This window comes from Cavia porcellus, unplaced genomic scaffold (assembly GCF_034190915.1).
Source record: "Cavia porcellus strain 051 isolate PalLab524CR breed Dunkin Hartley unplaced genomic scaffold, mCavPor4.1 scaffold_18, whole genome shotgun sequence".
NCBI classification, from domain to species: Eukaryota; Metazoa; Chordata; class Mammalia; order Rodentia; family Caviidae; genus Cavia; species Cavia porcellus.
Genome location: NW_026947501.1, coordinates 67,187,005 through 67,203,267, shown reverse-complemented (window position 1 = coordinate 67,203,267; position 16,263 = coordinate 67,187,005). Strand labels below are relative to the sequence as shown.

Sequence of the window (16,263 nt, the reverse complement as noted above, 5' to 3'; positions counted from 1 at the left end):
GTGAGCGGCAGCAGTGCTCACCGAGGTAGCCCCCAGCCGAGGAGGCAGTGCTGCTCCTTCTCTGCCATGTGCTTCATCTGCGCTGCTGGGTACAGAAGGCGACAGTGACCTAAATAAATCCTTCATTAGACCCAGAAACACACAGGCACAGGCAGCGCGTGGTGGAGCTCTGTGACAGAAGGGCGGACAGGGCCTCTCTCATTGTTCTGGCCAGCTGAGTGGGAAAAGGTCCTGCCTCAGCCAGGAGCTGGATGCAGGAATGCTCCAGCCCACTCCGCTGCATGTGGCTTTGGCCCTGCTGCAGGGCTAACTCAGCCTCTGCCAGGTGCTGTCCCAGATGCAGGAGCCTTGCTGGCTGGGGTGACAGTTGTCGGTCAGATACATTCCATGTTCCTCCCCAGAAATACCCAGGAGAAGACACATGGCACAAGAGGTAAAAAGGGCCACATGTCATCTAATTCTGTCTCTTTATTTTGTGGAAGGGGAACAGAGATTGGTACAGAATAGGTCAACTAAATAGGTTGGTACTGAAGCTACCTGATTCCTGTACCCAAACACATGGAGATCTATACTTCTTTTTGGATTGGGACTGGGCAGATTAGAATAGTGTGCAGTTGTGAAAATATCCATGCAAACCAAAGTACAAAGGATGGACAAAGGTGGAGGAAAGTTCGGTCTGATCATTTGAGCCAACCTAAAAAGGACACAGGCATACGTGTTCTCCAGCACCGACAGGTTGCAGGCTTACCCCACTCTGTCATGGTATTTGTGTGTAGAGATTTCAGAAGATGGTTAGATTTAGATGAGGTCATGTGGTTGGAACCTAAGGTGAAATGTTTGGTACCTTTACAAGAAGGAGAAAAGACCAGAGGTCGCCCTCATCACCATGGAAAGACACATGAGGAGGCAGCCATCTACATGCATGCCTGGAAGAAAATCTCACCGGGAACGGAATACACAGCACCTCCATTCTGGACATCCAGCCCTGCAGATCTGTGAGAGCTAAATCCTTAGTGTTGAACCCCAGTCCCTACAAGACTTGGTTATGGCAGCCCAGCTGACAAAGCCAGCAGAAAAACACTGGTAGAGAAAAAGAGTTTGTCTGGCAGCCCTTCTGCTGCACAAGCCAGGACTTCCTCCTAGACCCAGGAGGTGACATCACATGGAAAGTCGGTTGGCTGGCGGGGCTGTGGCAGGCCGCCATGTACATGGTGCATGCAGGACACAGCTGTTGCAGGTTGTGGCAAATGTGGTTGGAGACCAGGAACCAGGGTGGTCTGGTCTTCCTACTTCTCAATATTCAGCTATGGATTTTTATGTGTTATGCCCTTTTATTACTATAATAAATGGATATTTTAGTTACCAAATAAGGAGAACATATGGAGCATCATTTAAAAAAGTATTAGAGAGCAAGCTGGCTGGATTCATGCCTAAGGTCTACATGCATCCAAAGGTGATCACTTTTACAACCACGTGTCAACAAGGTGTCAAAGGTCCTAAGCATGCACTGGGTTCCTGGGTCCTCAAAGAGCACCCTGCAATGTGCAAGAAAGGCTCATGTGGAAACAGCCACCCCTAGGTTTCAGGGGAGACAAGGATGGAGTAGCCTCATGAGAGCACCCAGAGATAGAGTTGGCTGGGAAGCAGGGAGCACCTGGTAGGCAGCTAGAAGAGAGGTGATTCATGCCCAGTACACACGCAGTCCAGGGACAGCTTGCAGCTGGAGCAGTGGCTCAGGGAGGTATGAAGAAAGTGTGGGCTGGGGCTTGCTGTGGGGCACGCAAGCCATGACAGCTATCAGTGGAGACGAGGCTGCAGAAACCCCAGCTTTTCTTTTGTGGGTGCTAGGGACTGAACACAGGGAATGCTGAGGAACCGAAACACACAGAAGAACAAAAAACAGGGTCTAGCAATGCCCCATTCCTATAGATCGTTCAGACCTGGGAGAAAAGTTAATGGAAAACCTTGAAAACTTCTAAGAGCTCTTTTCCCTTGCTGGAATGGAACCTGGGGTCTCACACGTATTTGCCACGTGCGTCATCGTGAAGCCATCAAGAGATATCTGAGTATGTGTGTGGTTGGCTCATGATGGTTCATGTCAAATAAAACATCAAAGCAGCTTTTTGAACATATAGTCCTTGACTTACAATGGGGGGACATCCTGATGGGGCCATTGAAATACGGTGATTCGAAAATGCACCCAACACACATAACCAGCTGCCATCACAGCACTGGGGAGTGGCAGCTGTTCCCTTGTGTTCAAAGGACTGAGCAACAACTCCCTGCTGTTGTCCGGGTGCTCAGACAGAATTAGACCCAGTACTGCTGGACCCAGGAAGAGCTCAGATTCCAGGAGATTTCTACAGTCGCATCTCACTTTTGTGCCTTCATAAAGCACAAAAATGGTTAAGCGAAACCATCCGAAGTCAGGCACTGCCAGGTACTCTGAAAGTAACCGAGGAAAGAGCAGAGGTCACAAGGATGCAGAGCTGGCTGTGGCCAGTGACTCGGGCACCACAGCAGGCTTTGGCTTTACACTGGCAGTGTTTTTCTTTTTTGAACAGATGTGTTGCTGTTCATGTGAAAACAATAATAAAAGCATTAACGCATGATTCTTTCCTCTGTGCCACATACACATCCATACACCACTGTCATTTCCATTTGTCCCACACTTAAAAAAAAATAAAGAAAATGTTATCCAAGGTCAGTATTTCTTTATTCAGATGCTTTGGCTCTACAGATTTAATTGATATCCTATTTTTGTCTCTGGTTCAAGCTTCAATAGTATTTATTCATTTAATTATTCATTTGAGTTTATTTTAAGACAGGTTCTCACGAAATCACTAAATTGTCAAGGGTGACCTTGAACTTCAAGATCCCTTTCTTACCCTCCCAGAATGCTGGGGTTTCAGAATATGACAATTTCTTACATCATAATAAATTTTCTTTAAGCAAGAGACACATAGCTCATCCTGAAATACTGAAATGCCATGTAACCCATCTGATTTACCACAGTCTCACCCTCACATAACCCTCAGATCTCATGCTATCTTCTGTTACAGTTTCACTGTCTTCAGCTCACCTGGCGCATGGCACATTAGAGTGATATGGGCCATTATAGTCATCCTTTCTAAATATGGGTGCAAAACGACTGAGTTACGGTTTATATCTTTAGGATACATGCTATTTGTGCACAAGCCTGTCATCCCAGCTGAGGCTGAAGCAGGGAAGGCTGCAACTTGGAGTTCAGCTGCGATTCAGGTCAGCATGAAGGTCTTGCAGAGTCATTTCTTACTGCATAAATAACATCTGAAACAAGCTGGCATTTGGGGAGAAATTCTGGGTTTCTCAAGGGGAACTACTGAAACTTGGAAGGAGGTTCATGGCTGAACTCTGAGCCTGAACATGATTCACCTTATGTGCCAGAGAGCAAATCATGTGACCTGCTAGACTTTTCTTATCTAAAAGTGGGAGTGACCACAACAATAGGACTGTCCTGCAAACCAAAGGCAGGGTTAGGACAGGGAAGGCAGGAGAAAGGGCCTGCCCTGTGTTAATCCTCAGGCTACATGGGTCATTGCCATTGGCTTAATCCCTGGTGCTGCTGCCGACAAGAGTTCCATTCAAATAATCAGAATCATGGACCCAGTCTCAGGAACACAAAAGGCATCTCTGCTGTCTTCATTGCTTGAAAGGCCAATGCAGGAGAGTGGCTGGGTGCTGAACTGGGAGTCAGGAGGCTGGGAGCTGGAATCCAGTCCAGTGTTCTGCCCTGACTTCCCTGGGACCTTGAGCTAGATAAGGAAACATTCTAAGCCTCTGTTTACACAGAAAACCATGCAGGAATAAATTCTAAGATCTTCTGACTTACATCTCAAAAGTAAAAGCTGAAGAGAATTAAGAAATATATTTGTCTTACCAATTTTCCAAGATGCTAAACAAAATATTGACTTTTACTGCCTGAAATTATCCATGGAGCCCGCCTTGTCTCTTTGTCCAGCATTAGTTGGGCATTTCATAAGATAAAGACAGCAAAATATATCAAATTTCTATGTTGCTAGATAGAGTCTTATTGCTAAGTGTATTAGGGGAATGATGTCACCTTGAGTAGGGAAAAAAGACTCCTTCCTTAGGTAGGAGCTCTCAAATTATGCTTGCTACTTCTATTCCATGCAGATTATATTTAGCACTCCTTCATGAATATTAATGAAACGTAGGACCTGAAGAAGAGGTATATCTGTTGGCTGAGGTAACAGTTTATAAAGGGTGCCTGGTCATTACAGGAACAAAATAAGATGGGCTGTTTCCCATAAATAGTGAAAAATAAAATACACTTTTGTGTTCATGCTGTGATTTGAAAATGTCTGCCCCAAACCAAGTATTGCTAATTCTCAGTGCAGCAGTACTGGGAGGTGGCACCTAAAAGAAGATGTTTGGTCATGACAGTTCCACATTATGAATGCAATGATGCCTCCAAGGAATGTGCATAGCATGAGGACCTCTTGCTTGCTTGCCTTTCTCCATCATATCCAATCTCTCTCATGGAATGACTCAGCATAACAGCCCTTGTCACATACCAGCACCTGCTTGTAGGTGCAGAAATGATTACTCAAAACATATCTGTTCATGTAAGTCACCTCAACTTAGGTACTCAGTTCCAGCAGGAGAAGCAGACTACGATGGAACTAAATCTTTGTGTTCTTCCACAATTCACATGTTAAAATCCAACCCCCATTGGGAGATGTCTTAGTTACTTTTCTTGTTGCTGAGAAAAAATTACCTGATGCCCAACGTTAAGGGAGGAAAGATTTACTTAGCGCACAGTTTGTAGAGGTTTCAGTTCCTCATTGGCTGGCTCCAAGGCAGGGTAGCAAGGCAGACAGGCATCAGAGAGGAGAAACAGTTCATGATGAGCAGAAGGTGGCAAAGCAAGCAAGGGTTAAACACAGCTCTTTCTAAGTCTTAAATCTTATCCAGGTTATGTAAAGTGGGTGGCACTTGCACCCTTAATCCTACTGCCCGTGAGTCTAGCACTGCACCATGAATCAATCCCAGCATCTCACATTCTACGTCCAGCCACTTCTGAAAGTCCCACTTATGATCACATGAGGCTTTGGGGAACATCTAGATACAAGTCATAACAGCAGTGGACCAGGTCAGGAGTGTGAGACCCTCATGAATGTGACTACTGCCCATAGGAGGAGGTTAAGGAGTTCATTCTGTTTCTACCACATTGGAAACCATGAAAATTTGGCAATCTGCACCAAAACCCACCCATGGCAGCCCTCTGATCCCTGACTTCCCAGCCTCCAGAATTATGAAAAATAAACTTTTGATGACAATTACCCTCCGGGGCTGTAGTACTTTGCTGCAGCACTTCAAATTGACTAACATAAGCACAACAGAAAAGTTTCCAGGTGACCCCATTAGAAGGATTCCCACAGCTTCAGACAGGCATAAAAGGATTTTGCTAGTAGCAGGAGAAACATCTCTCATTCTGTCTCCACAGGGTCAGCTTAATGATCTCCTAGGCTGGATAGGGGACATCTAGACACAAGCCATAACACCTGGGTCCAGGAGTAGTAGGCAGTTTACCCTAGGGCCGCTGTCTGTTTGGAATTGGTTTGTAAGTTTGCAAGTGAGGCTGGGGGCACAGCTCAGTGGAGGAGAATGAGCATTACATGTGTGAGGCTCTGGGTTCAGTCCTCAGTCCCCAGCCCCAAGGCTGGGCAACTGCTTAGGACCCCAGGGAAGGATGAGAGCTATCTTATGAGGCCAGCATCCTGGTTCTCACAAAGCACAGTGCTCAAGTGTTTCCTAAGTAGACAGAGAAGCAGCCTTCAAGAATATCAGGAGTGAGAAAATCAGCTCACCCAACCCAAATTTCTACAATTAGGGTCAAAGACCTGAACAGACACGTTAGGTATCAGGCATTAGAGAACTGGCGACAAAACCAACATCCAACCTGTACCTTCCCTCAAACAGTTCAAGTCTACACAAGTGACTGTGTAAAATAAAGAAGTAAATGAAAAGGAGGCAACTGCATTCTGAAATACGGAATAATGGATAGACACATACTGTACAAATAAACCAGCTTTGTCTTATTAATGTGTGAGGGGATCAGAAAAGTTATAAGAGAGGTAGATTTGGAAATGGCTTGTGTTTTAAAATTAAAGCAAACAGTGTGAAAATGAATTACCATTTCCTAACAGCTGCATTTCTTTCCCTTACTTTTAGTAAACAAGGAGGAAGAACAGAAGCATTAGGGAGGGCAGGAAAGAGCCTGCCAGTCATGGGCTTTGGAGGCTTCTCCATTTTCTGCAGTGGCCTCAGGATCAGACAGGACTGAAGAGGCTTCACTCACAGAGCCCAGGGCCAGGCCCTCTCTCAAGGAAGCAGCTGCCTAGACTCTCTGGCATGTGTGGTAACTCCAATGATGAGCTAAGGTTTTCAGGCATCTTGCTGCTCTCACATCCGCTCAAGCTTGGCAATGAATTAAGGAAATTAACAGATCTTCAAGGCCCAGAAATGATGATCCATGAGCATGAATTTTGAGAAGAATCTAAAAGATACAACTTACCTGGGTCCCTTTGGTGACTCCTACTGCCTTTTTAATGTAGAAACATTTCTGTGCCCAACAAGCTGATATGAACACTCAGCCTTTCTGTTATAGTTTGAACCAAACCAGCAGAACCACTAGGGTCCAACATACAACAGAAAATATCGAGGTGAGATGTTTATGTAAGTATCCCCCATGGTCTAGGCATTAAAAACTTGCTCCTCACATCTTGGAACTAGCAGGAGGTGAGGAGATTTTAGGAATTAGACCCATCATGAGGCACCAGGTCACTGGGACATGTCCTCAAAGGTGACCATGGGATACTGGTTTCTTTCACTTTCTTTCCTTCTAGCTGCCAGGAAGTGCATCTTCCTCTGTGTATTCCTGCCAGGACACACTGTCTTTCCACAGGCCCCAAAGCAATGGGCCAATTGACTATGGATTGATATCTCCAACACTTTGATCAGACATAAGCCTTTCTGCTTTTAAAGCTGATTGGCTCTAGCATTTTGTCACATTCATGGAATGCTAACACAGTAGATTAAATTCAAGTGAAATGAGGCTTTAGAGATTATTCTGAGATTTCTAGATGGGCTTTCCTTAGTTTTCCATCACTAACCTAGATTCTAAGATATTTTTTTTCCTAAAATTATTCTCTTTTCTCTCTTCTACATTGTAAAATTGCCAAACTCAACAGTTTCCCAGGAAGCACATGGCACTTTACCAGGACACAATGACCAGGCCTCTTAAGTGCAGGCTCTGTGGGACCTTGACCTACAATACAGGATGAAAATGGAACCCCCTCCCAAGAAGCCTCTGTGTAAAGGGAAAGGTAGAGATAGTAACAAACACGTCCAGTCTGTACCAGTCAGCTTTCCACTTCTGGGGTAAAATACATACACCAACAATTTGAAGAAAAAGAGATCTATTTTGCTCATGGTTTCAGGGGTTTCAGTCTACAGCCCAACCGGGTCCAAGACAGAAGTGGCATGGTTAGAAGGCTTTGGTGGAGGAAAGCTCTCTTTATGGAGAACAGGAAGTAGAAAGACTGAAGAAAAGAGCAGGGGCCCAGAATATACCCTTCCCTATCAAGTACCCAGTGACCCACCTCCAACCAGGCCCCACCTCCTCACAGCATATTCAGGCAAGAGCCCATCAGCGAATTAAAGCACCTATGATGAGAGTGTCCCCATGATTCAACTGCTTTCCAAACACACAAGACTTTGGGGAGATGTTTTAGATGTGAGCTGTTTTAGATGCACAGCCCAATGGAGGAAAGAAGTATGAAATAGACAGGACTTGGACAGTTTAAAGAGGTGGGGAAGAGAACCTTTGGGAAGTATTTTATGGGAAGTCACCTAGGGGACATTTGTGGCTCTCATGAGGACAAGAACAAGGTTCAGTGCTTTAAATGAACTCCAGACTTAGGTACATAAAGAAATAAATCAATAGAGAGTCTTGAGTCTAAATTATCGTAGCTTTAAATCTTGACTCTTGAAAACACTTCTCTCTTCTGCGGTCCTCAGGTGTTCCATCAAAAAAAGTAACTCTGCTCACCTGTTCGGGTAGCCAAAGAATTAAATGAAATGCTATTTAAAAACCATGGTAGCCCAGCCGGTGCAACGTCAGTTCTCAATAAACAGGACCTCAGAGACATTTCCTCAGTCAGTCCTAGCCTGGTGATATTAGTTTGAAGGGAAAAACGTAGACATGATAATAGCAATAATTTCAGTTTTATAAAAACTATTTTTGTCTGCTTAAATAATTGTCATAAGTAATGAAAGGAATTACAGCACTCCAAAACCTGACAAGCTACAAAAAAATTTTCTTCAGCAAAAGTATGAAAATGTTACTGTTCTGATAGCTGCACAGAAAGACAAATGACAAAGAACAAGCAAAATAAAAAGTATAAAGTAGCACTTAACCTAGCATTTTTAAAGGACAGCTAAAATGAGCCGATTGACGCCCTTCTCAGAGAGCCTTAAAGAATGTTCAAGTGAGAAAAAGGCATTGGGTGATGACAATCTTAAATCCACAGGGCCTGGTGGGCCTCAGAACCAGAACTGTAGCAAATACCCTGTGTCAACCCTGAGCACCCTGCACCTCCTGTTGGGATTTGTGCAGTGCAAGAACCATGGCAGGAGCTCAGGAGTGGGTGCTATCCAGCTCCCCTGCAAGACTGAAGCATCAGAGACCCTTGGGAGAGGTGGCTTCTAGGCCCACATGGCTGATGCACATTGGGCTTTAATGAGCAAAATGCAGAAAGCACAAGACACAGGTGGCACTGAACTTACCCAAAGGACAACTTTTTGGGTCACTCTAAATCACTTGTGAGACGACAAAAGACAGCTGCCTGTCTGAACTCAGGAAAGTCAAACTAAAAAACGAAAATATCAACCTCCACCTCAAAGACCAGTATTTCTATTTATAATAACGGTGCTTTCACTTCCCAGTCACAGGACCACAGATCCTTCCTTTCACTCCACTCCACACATCGATGCAATTTCACAGAGCCATCCTGGACCGCCATGTGGCATGTTCTGTGCCTCTCTCCAGGAGCCATTTCCTAAGGGAGGTAACCAGTCCACAGTTATATAAGTTCGTCACTGGCAGGAGAAGCCGTGCTCTGGCAGCAAGGAAGAGATGGGGTAGACTAGGATGAACACTCCTGTCAGTGCCTCCTCTTTGGGATGGCTTGTTCTACACAGCAGGTGGCAGGTCTGTCTCTAAGGGACCAAGAAAGACTGCAGTAACTGCCTTGAGCAGTGCAGGTCCAGGGTCCAAAGGGGAAAAGAACAGGCACCAATGCACCCAGCGTGATCAGGCTCTTACAACTTCAGGCCAGATGACAAAACAAGCCCTCACTGTCACAAGGCCATGCAGAACTTCAGCTAAAAAGCATGGTCCTGTCACATGCCTAGAACAGAGATGAAGCAACCACCACACCTTGAGTGATGGCAATCAGCAGTGGAAGAACAGGCCAGCATCCAGGTGGACATCAAAGAATGAAGCAACCTGAACCCGGCGAGCAGAGGAGAAGGTGGGGAGGCTGCAAGGTTCCAAGCATGGCAAAAGGACACATGCACAGCTCGGAAATGCCTGCATCTCTGGTCTCTGATCTAACCAGAGAGCCTGGGGTGAGGGCCTCTAGCCAGATTATGAGAGGATGATGGATGAGATTTAGAGGATCAGAATCGGAGCGCCATGCTGTAGAAGCTGAAGTTCATCGGTGCTTTTACTGTAAGAACTAGAACAGCCAAAGAAGGCTTGCTTGTAAGCCACTATGAGCATTAAATGGTCTAAGTTAATTTGATGCATTATCCTTAAAATTACTGTGAAATGCATGACTGCATTTAACCCCGATGACTCAGTCCGAAGGAGTATACACTGGGCCTCCTGCTTTTTCACCCAACAATTAGTCCTTGAGTGCCAGTGGTCTGCCAGGCATTCTTTCAGGTTGGCTCCAGGTTGGGTGACTCACTCTACACAAATTCCTCACCAGACTCCATTCCTGGAACAGGTTTAACATTAAACCAATGAGTGTATCTATAATGCACCAAAAAAGTCATGAAAGTGTCCCTGCAGTAGACAGCAAATATTAACTAGTCCAAGGTGATACCTTTGTGAAGCCATGTGGCTGCAACAAACTCTTTTTATGGGTCCAAAGTCTCGCACTTACATATAGATGCTGTAAATAAAACCAGAATCCATGGGCCCATTCTGGAAAGGGCAGGGACCTGATTACATTTGAATTTCACGAAGATTGCTAATGTTGTCTTAGAGAAATACTGCAAGATTGCAAATGGCTGCACACAGGTACAGACCTGGGGAGGAACAAAGAAAGAAAACCTGAAGCACACTGGATTTGTATTTCAGCTGAAGATAGCAATAAAAAACAGGTTATGAAGTGCAGCAGTATCCATCACCAAGTGAAAATGTACAAACATAAGCGTAACAGCTGCTGGAAGGCGAGAAGGATCAATCCAGGTTACCGTGTTTGATTAATTTTCCTTTCATTTTCTCAAATGCCTTGTGCCTCAGTTTCCTACCCTGTATTATTATTTTTTAAACTTTAGGCCTACGACCTAGTTTTTTGCTAATGGGAACTAAAGCAAACATTTTCTGGGGGCTTTGAAGGAAGATTTCCTTCCCTGTTTAAAAACAAGAAACTTAACTTACTCTGGCTTTTTTAGATTCCAGTGATGAGAGGCGCTGTCTGAGGCATGGTGGCCTCTCACCACCTGGAAGAGGGGATGAGCCAGAAGAAGCAGGGGGACAGGAGAGCAACAGATGTTTACTATGTATCAGGCTCTCTACTGGGTGATTTGGACCCATTATAAAACAGGACTGTCTCAGAGAGGTCCACTAAGCAGTATACTTCCACTTCACCAACAAAGTAATCAAGGTTCACAGAAGCAAAATCACCCTGGCAATGTCAAATACATCAACTAATACCCTTCTCTCCTGATCAGGGTCCATTTGCTTCTGCTTGGAGTCACAGCAAACAGCAAAACGCTTGGGGAAAAGAACTCTGAGGCCAAGAGTGGGCTGCCCTCCAAAACCAACTGATGGGGACCAATTCATCCCCCCAGAAGCAGGAGGTTCACCTGGTGCCTGCAGATAGAGCTCCGAGACAGGAGGGAGCCAGGGTACAAATTGTGTCCTGGGGAGGAAAGCTATGGAGGAGATGCCACCTGCTTGAGACTGTCCTTCTAAGAGTTGAACTTCAAAGAGTTGAAGTTTAAAAGCAAACTCAAGGCAACTCCTACAGTCAGAGGACCACAGTGGGCAGGTGGGCGGGGCCGTCAGACCTTCAGCAATGGGACACTCAGTCTCTTGCATTCCTTGTTTTGTTGTTATCTGAGACTGCAAACACTCAGAACAGGGAGAGTGGCATATGCTTCCCTGTTTATATCTCAGTTTTTCTTTTCCACTGTTGTTACTCTGACAGTTACACCTTTTGGACCTTTCTCTCAGACTTTAGCACCTCCTGGTAGGATGCTGAGAAACTCTGGGGTGGGGAGGGAAGCAGTGTTTATGTAACAGACCCGACTTGGGTTTAAGCAAGGCTTGCAGAAGACTGCTCTGGTCACAAAATCTCCTTGACTTTCGAGCCCTTTGCCTGCTTTTCATGGGCTTCCTGCCCACTCTTATCTTTTCTTCTCTTGCTCTCTGTCCTTCCTGCTTAGTTTCTCTTCCCTTTCCCCCTATACTTCCCAGCTCCATCCACTCATTGAGAGGAGGTCTCCCAGGTCAGATTGCTTTGAACTTGGGAGCCCGCAGCTGGGATTACAGGGGCACACCACCTCACCTCACATAGCTCCCTCTCTGTTCTTTGTGTCTTCCCCTAACCTCTCCTTCCCTACTTTTTCTGCATTGCTGCTTCTGATCTGTTAGCCCAGAAAGTGAATAGAAAGGTGTACTTGAATTACCTAATTGAAGACCAAAGAATTGCAGGGCAAAGAACTGAGAAACTCTTGCATAAATACAATGTCAGAGGTTTAGTTCTTGGTCTCTGGGCCTTGGCATTGAGTTTGTCATCCTGAGTCTGTCTTGGTTTTCTGTTTTCTTTCTCTCTCTCTCTCTCTCTCTCTCTCTCTCTCTCTCTCTCTCTCTCTCTCCTTTTACTGCTGATTATGAGCCAGGCACTGTGTATGCACTTGGCATAATTTATTTGCATTATTGAGCATTAAACAATGCTCTCCCACACTTTTTAAATCAGGCCACTTCTCAAATGTGGAGACTGAGCTCAGTGATGTGAAGTAACTCACCTCCTACAGCTAAGAAGTCTCCAGCTGGACCCTAACTAGGTGTCTCCTTGTCTAACTAAATGCTGCTCTGCTTTTTTTCTGGTCCATAGTCCAAATAAATTCATTGCTAGCATGAAGTTTGGGTTAAACGACAAGGAAAGTTATTAAAATATTATATGCAGCTGAAACTGGTTATTGCAGCAAGAGCAATACCTCACCACCGAAGAAGCCATAAAATTCTACTTTGCAAAGTACACATGCAACAAAATTCTTCTTAATTTAATTCCCCACCAGGTTATTACCTGAAATGGAAACAACCTTTTCACAGCCATCCTTAAAATAATAGGCTCTGGCAGGACTTAGATCTCAGAGTCAATTTATACCCTGAGGTCGTGTGCTGGGGGGCAGAGCATCTGAAAGACCCTCTCATGCTTTTATTAGCTTTGGATTCATCTGGTGCAGCAGCAATTTCAGGTGTGAGGTTTCAGAGCACAAATGTCCCTTCAGCGTGCTCAGTGGAGCCCTTGTGTGGGCCTGGTCTTTCCAATTCCAGGTCTACAGTAACGAGCTTGGAGCTGGGTTTGTACTTAATAAGACCCTGCATTCGTTGTTGGCCCCAGCACTACCCTGGTGGCCTCGAAGACTGAAACAACTTCTTCCCAGGGTGTGGAAAATAATCCAGCTCATGATTTCAAGCCCAGGACAGAATCAGGCTCTTTTATTAAATGCACAGTGGGTTCTATTTTGCCCATTTTTAGCAAATAAATAAGCTCTCTTTGGTTTGACTGTTTGGTTGCTTGGCTCAGCAGGGAAAACAAACCTTCTCTTTTATATCGGACGTTCCACACAGGCTAAATCATTTCACCTTTAAGATTATAGTGTTTTCCGTTCTTTAACTTCCTGTGGCTCTAAAACTTCCAAAAGAGTAATCTCACAGTCTAGCTACCAGAATAAGATACTTAATAAATACAGGTGCACAAGTTGAACTTACATTCCTAACAAACAGTATACAAATGACCTCATCCAGGGTCTCAAGCACGCTAAGCACAAGCTGTACTGCTAGATTATACCCCTAGCTCACAAAGAGGAAAGTGTTTAGGATTTAGTATCTAGGAGACACCTAAAACACGTGTGGATCATCTGAAATTGAAACTGAATTAGGTGCCAGGTATTTTTATTTTCTACACCTAGTAACATCTTATAAGAAACAGAAGGAGAAGAAAACTGTTTCTAGGGATCCCTGTGCCAGCGACTTTATACTGGAGATCAGTATATTCGTTATTTTCATTCAAATGCTGAGAAAACAAAGGCCCAGAAAACCCATCCAAGGTTTCCTTGGGTGCACTGGCCTTGCTATATTCCTGCTATTGTAGGAGGCTGAGGCCAAGGGGACTGAAGTTGCTAGGATCCTGTTTTGAAAAGCAGGAGGTGGCTTGAGGTGTAGCTCAGAGCACAGGCTCTGGGTTCCATCTCCCAGGGAAAAAAACTCCAGAAGCTAAATCAAAACAACTGATAACTTACACCCTTTCCCTCCTTCTGGCCCAGAAAGGTGAGAAAGGCATGGCTTGAGAATCAACCCTAGTAAGTGCAAGCGCTCACTCCATGTTACCAAAGAATTTATTTTCTCGAGCCAGGGAAGCAGTCTTTTCATTTCAGCCGCATCTGTAATCACCTTTCTCTCACTGTATGTTAACTGCTGATATAGGACTTTGATTTACTCTCGCAAACTAAAGAATGAAGTAATTTACATAAAGCAACCCTGGGCTTAGGAGTACCAAATCTGTAGGAATTCTAGGAGAAATTGGACAAGACCTAAAGTGCTGAAATGGATAAAGGAAGATGTGAGTGTTTTAAATCTAAATGTATCCCTTCACCTATAGAAAAATGTGAGCTACTCAGGCTCCAGGGATTTTAACACTCTCCACCCTGAGCTCTCTGCTCAGTGCAGGTAGAGTCCTAGCAGCAGATCCAGCATCTGCCACCACCTCTGAGGATCTAAACACAGCCTCCTCACTTCCAAGCCTCAGTTTCCTTAAATATAACATGGAGATTTTAAGAGCTCCTCTCAGCCCTTGTAGCTCTGGGTACAGAGAGAGATAAATGCAGTATCACACCATAGTATATGGAAGTGAGGAATTGTCATTGCTATAAGCTTGTTGTGCCAGAGAAATTTTACATAGCCAAGGTCCAGTCAGCAAAGGATTTACATTAAAGTTGCATTTATTTGCTTCTCTAATCACACTGGGGACCTGAAAAACAGTTTGATGAATTCTTAAACATTTAGGAGTATCCAAATTTGACCCTATCTGCTCATTCACCTTTGGCATTCCTCTCCTGCGCTTCTCTTGTCTTTCTTAACTATTTCTTCCCCCAAGAAGTCCTCCCAGTTAACCCACACAGAAATGCTGCTTGGCTCTTTTCAGAACAACTCCTTGGAGGTGGATATGTTGCTCCAGAAACTGAAGCAAACAACCACCTCCAGGTCTCTTCTGTCCTGAAGGACAGAAACTAGGCAGGAGCAGGGAGACATAGTGAGCAAGTGAGACTGTCAGCTAAGAGGATGAATACAGATCACCAGGCTCGCTGCACAGCTGAGCCGAGAAAGCCATTCCTATGGAACAACGAAATAGGATGACGAAAGGCCTGTGTTCTTGGAATGGTCTACTAAGGAACATTACGCATTTTTCACTCATTTCTCAATCTCCTGGATAACTGCCCCGCCAACAACACAGGTTATCTCTGCGCTCTTCTACTTGCCCTGTGCCTGGATCCCATCATCAGTTGACGCTTGCCTTGATCGGATTAGTTCATTCCTGCATTTCCAGCCCATGCCTAAGACACAGGAAGTCTCAACAGGTGGAATCTGTAATTACTTTCACTGAAAGTGAGACTCTAGGCCAGCATCGGGGACTAACCCGATGTTAGTGTACACTCAACACTCCAGTCTCATGTCAAAACGTGTTTCCGATTGGACACGAAATTGATTTGGGTTAGGGTAACCCAGACACCAGACTGCAGGCTCGCGGAGACCTGCCTAATGCTTCCTGCCCCCTGCACTGCCTTTTCACGCTGCCTTCCCCTGACTGATTCATTTCTAACCCTTAGAGCACCGCTGTCTAACCAGTAGAGGTGATTTATCTCCCTGTTTCTCGTCTGTGTCCTCCTCTGGAACATAAACACAAGGGTGAGGATTCCCATCTGTTTTATTCCCCACCGTGCCCCCAGTGAGTAGAAAAATACTTGCTACAAGGCTGGAACTCGATAAACATGTGTTCAAAGAGGAAATGTGGTCTCTGTAACTGCTCACTGTGGCAGGGACAAGAAGCACCTCAAACAGATTAAAACAAACAGCCCTGGTGACAGGGAGGGTAGCCCATGAGAACATTCCGAGGCCACACCCTTGGAGCCTCTCTCCAGGACATGCTGGGAAAATGACTCTCCTGAGTCTCCCTGACTTCCAACTACATCTACTTTCTCCCCAGAAACCAAAGTTGGTAAACTGGAGGCTGTGGGACTGAGGAGGCCTGAAGACAGCAATGTCCTACTGGGTTCACATAGTGCTATTTGGAAACGTTGCATTAGGTGCTGGTGCTTAGAAGTCAGTAGATTCCACATAAAACTGTGAACTCATAGCCCGTTTTGAAAAATAAACAATAAGATCCGGCTGGGCCAGGTCTGAGGTCTTGTCTGCAGCCTTCAGGGGTAGAAGTGGAGGTCTGAGCTGCAGGATCCCCTGACCTAAGAAGGCCCAGTTGTACACAGGGTGCCCCTTTACTCCTTGCCTGGCCAGTGAAAGAGATTGAGTCTGCGACCCCTGCTGGAAAACCATTAAAAAGCATGCAGTATGGAGAAAGAAAAAAAAAAAAGAAAAAAGTTAGAAAAGATGCCCACTGGGATCCATTTCTTTATGTTCAAGCCATTCCTTGGAAGAATAATGCATTCATTTTTCTAGCC

General features: G+C 45.0%; 1 protein-coding gene across 1 annotated transcript in view; it reads right to left on the bottom strand.

The window, feature by feature from the left end:
* Nucleotides 1-16,263, bottom strand: part of Hs3st1 (heparan sulfate-glucosamine 3-sulfotransferase 1) — a 31,568-nt gene that overhangs the window by 10,795 nt on the left and 4,510 nt on the right. The window lies entirely within an intron of this gene.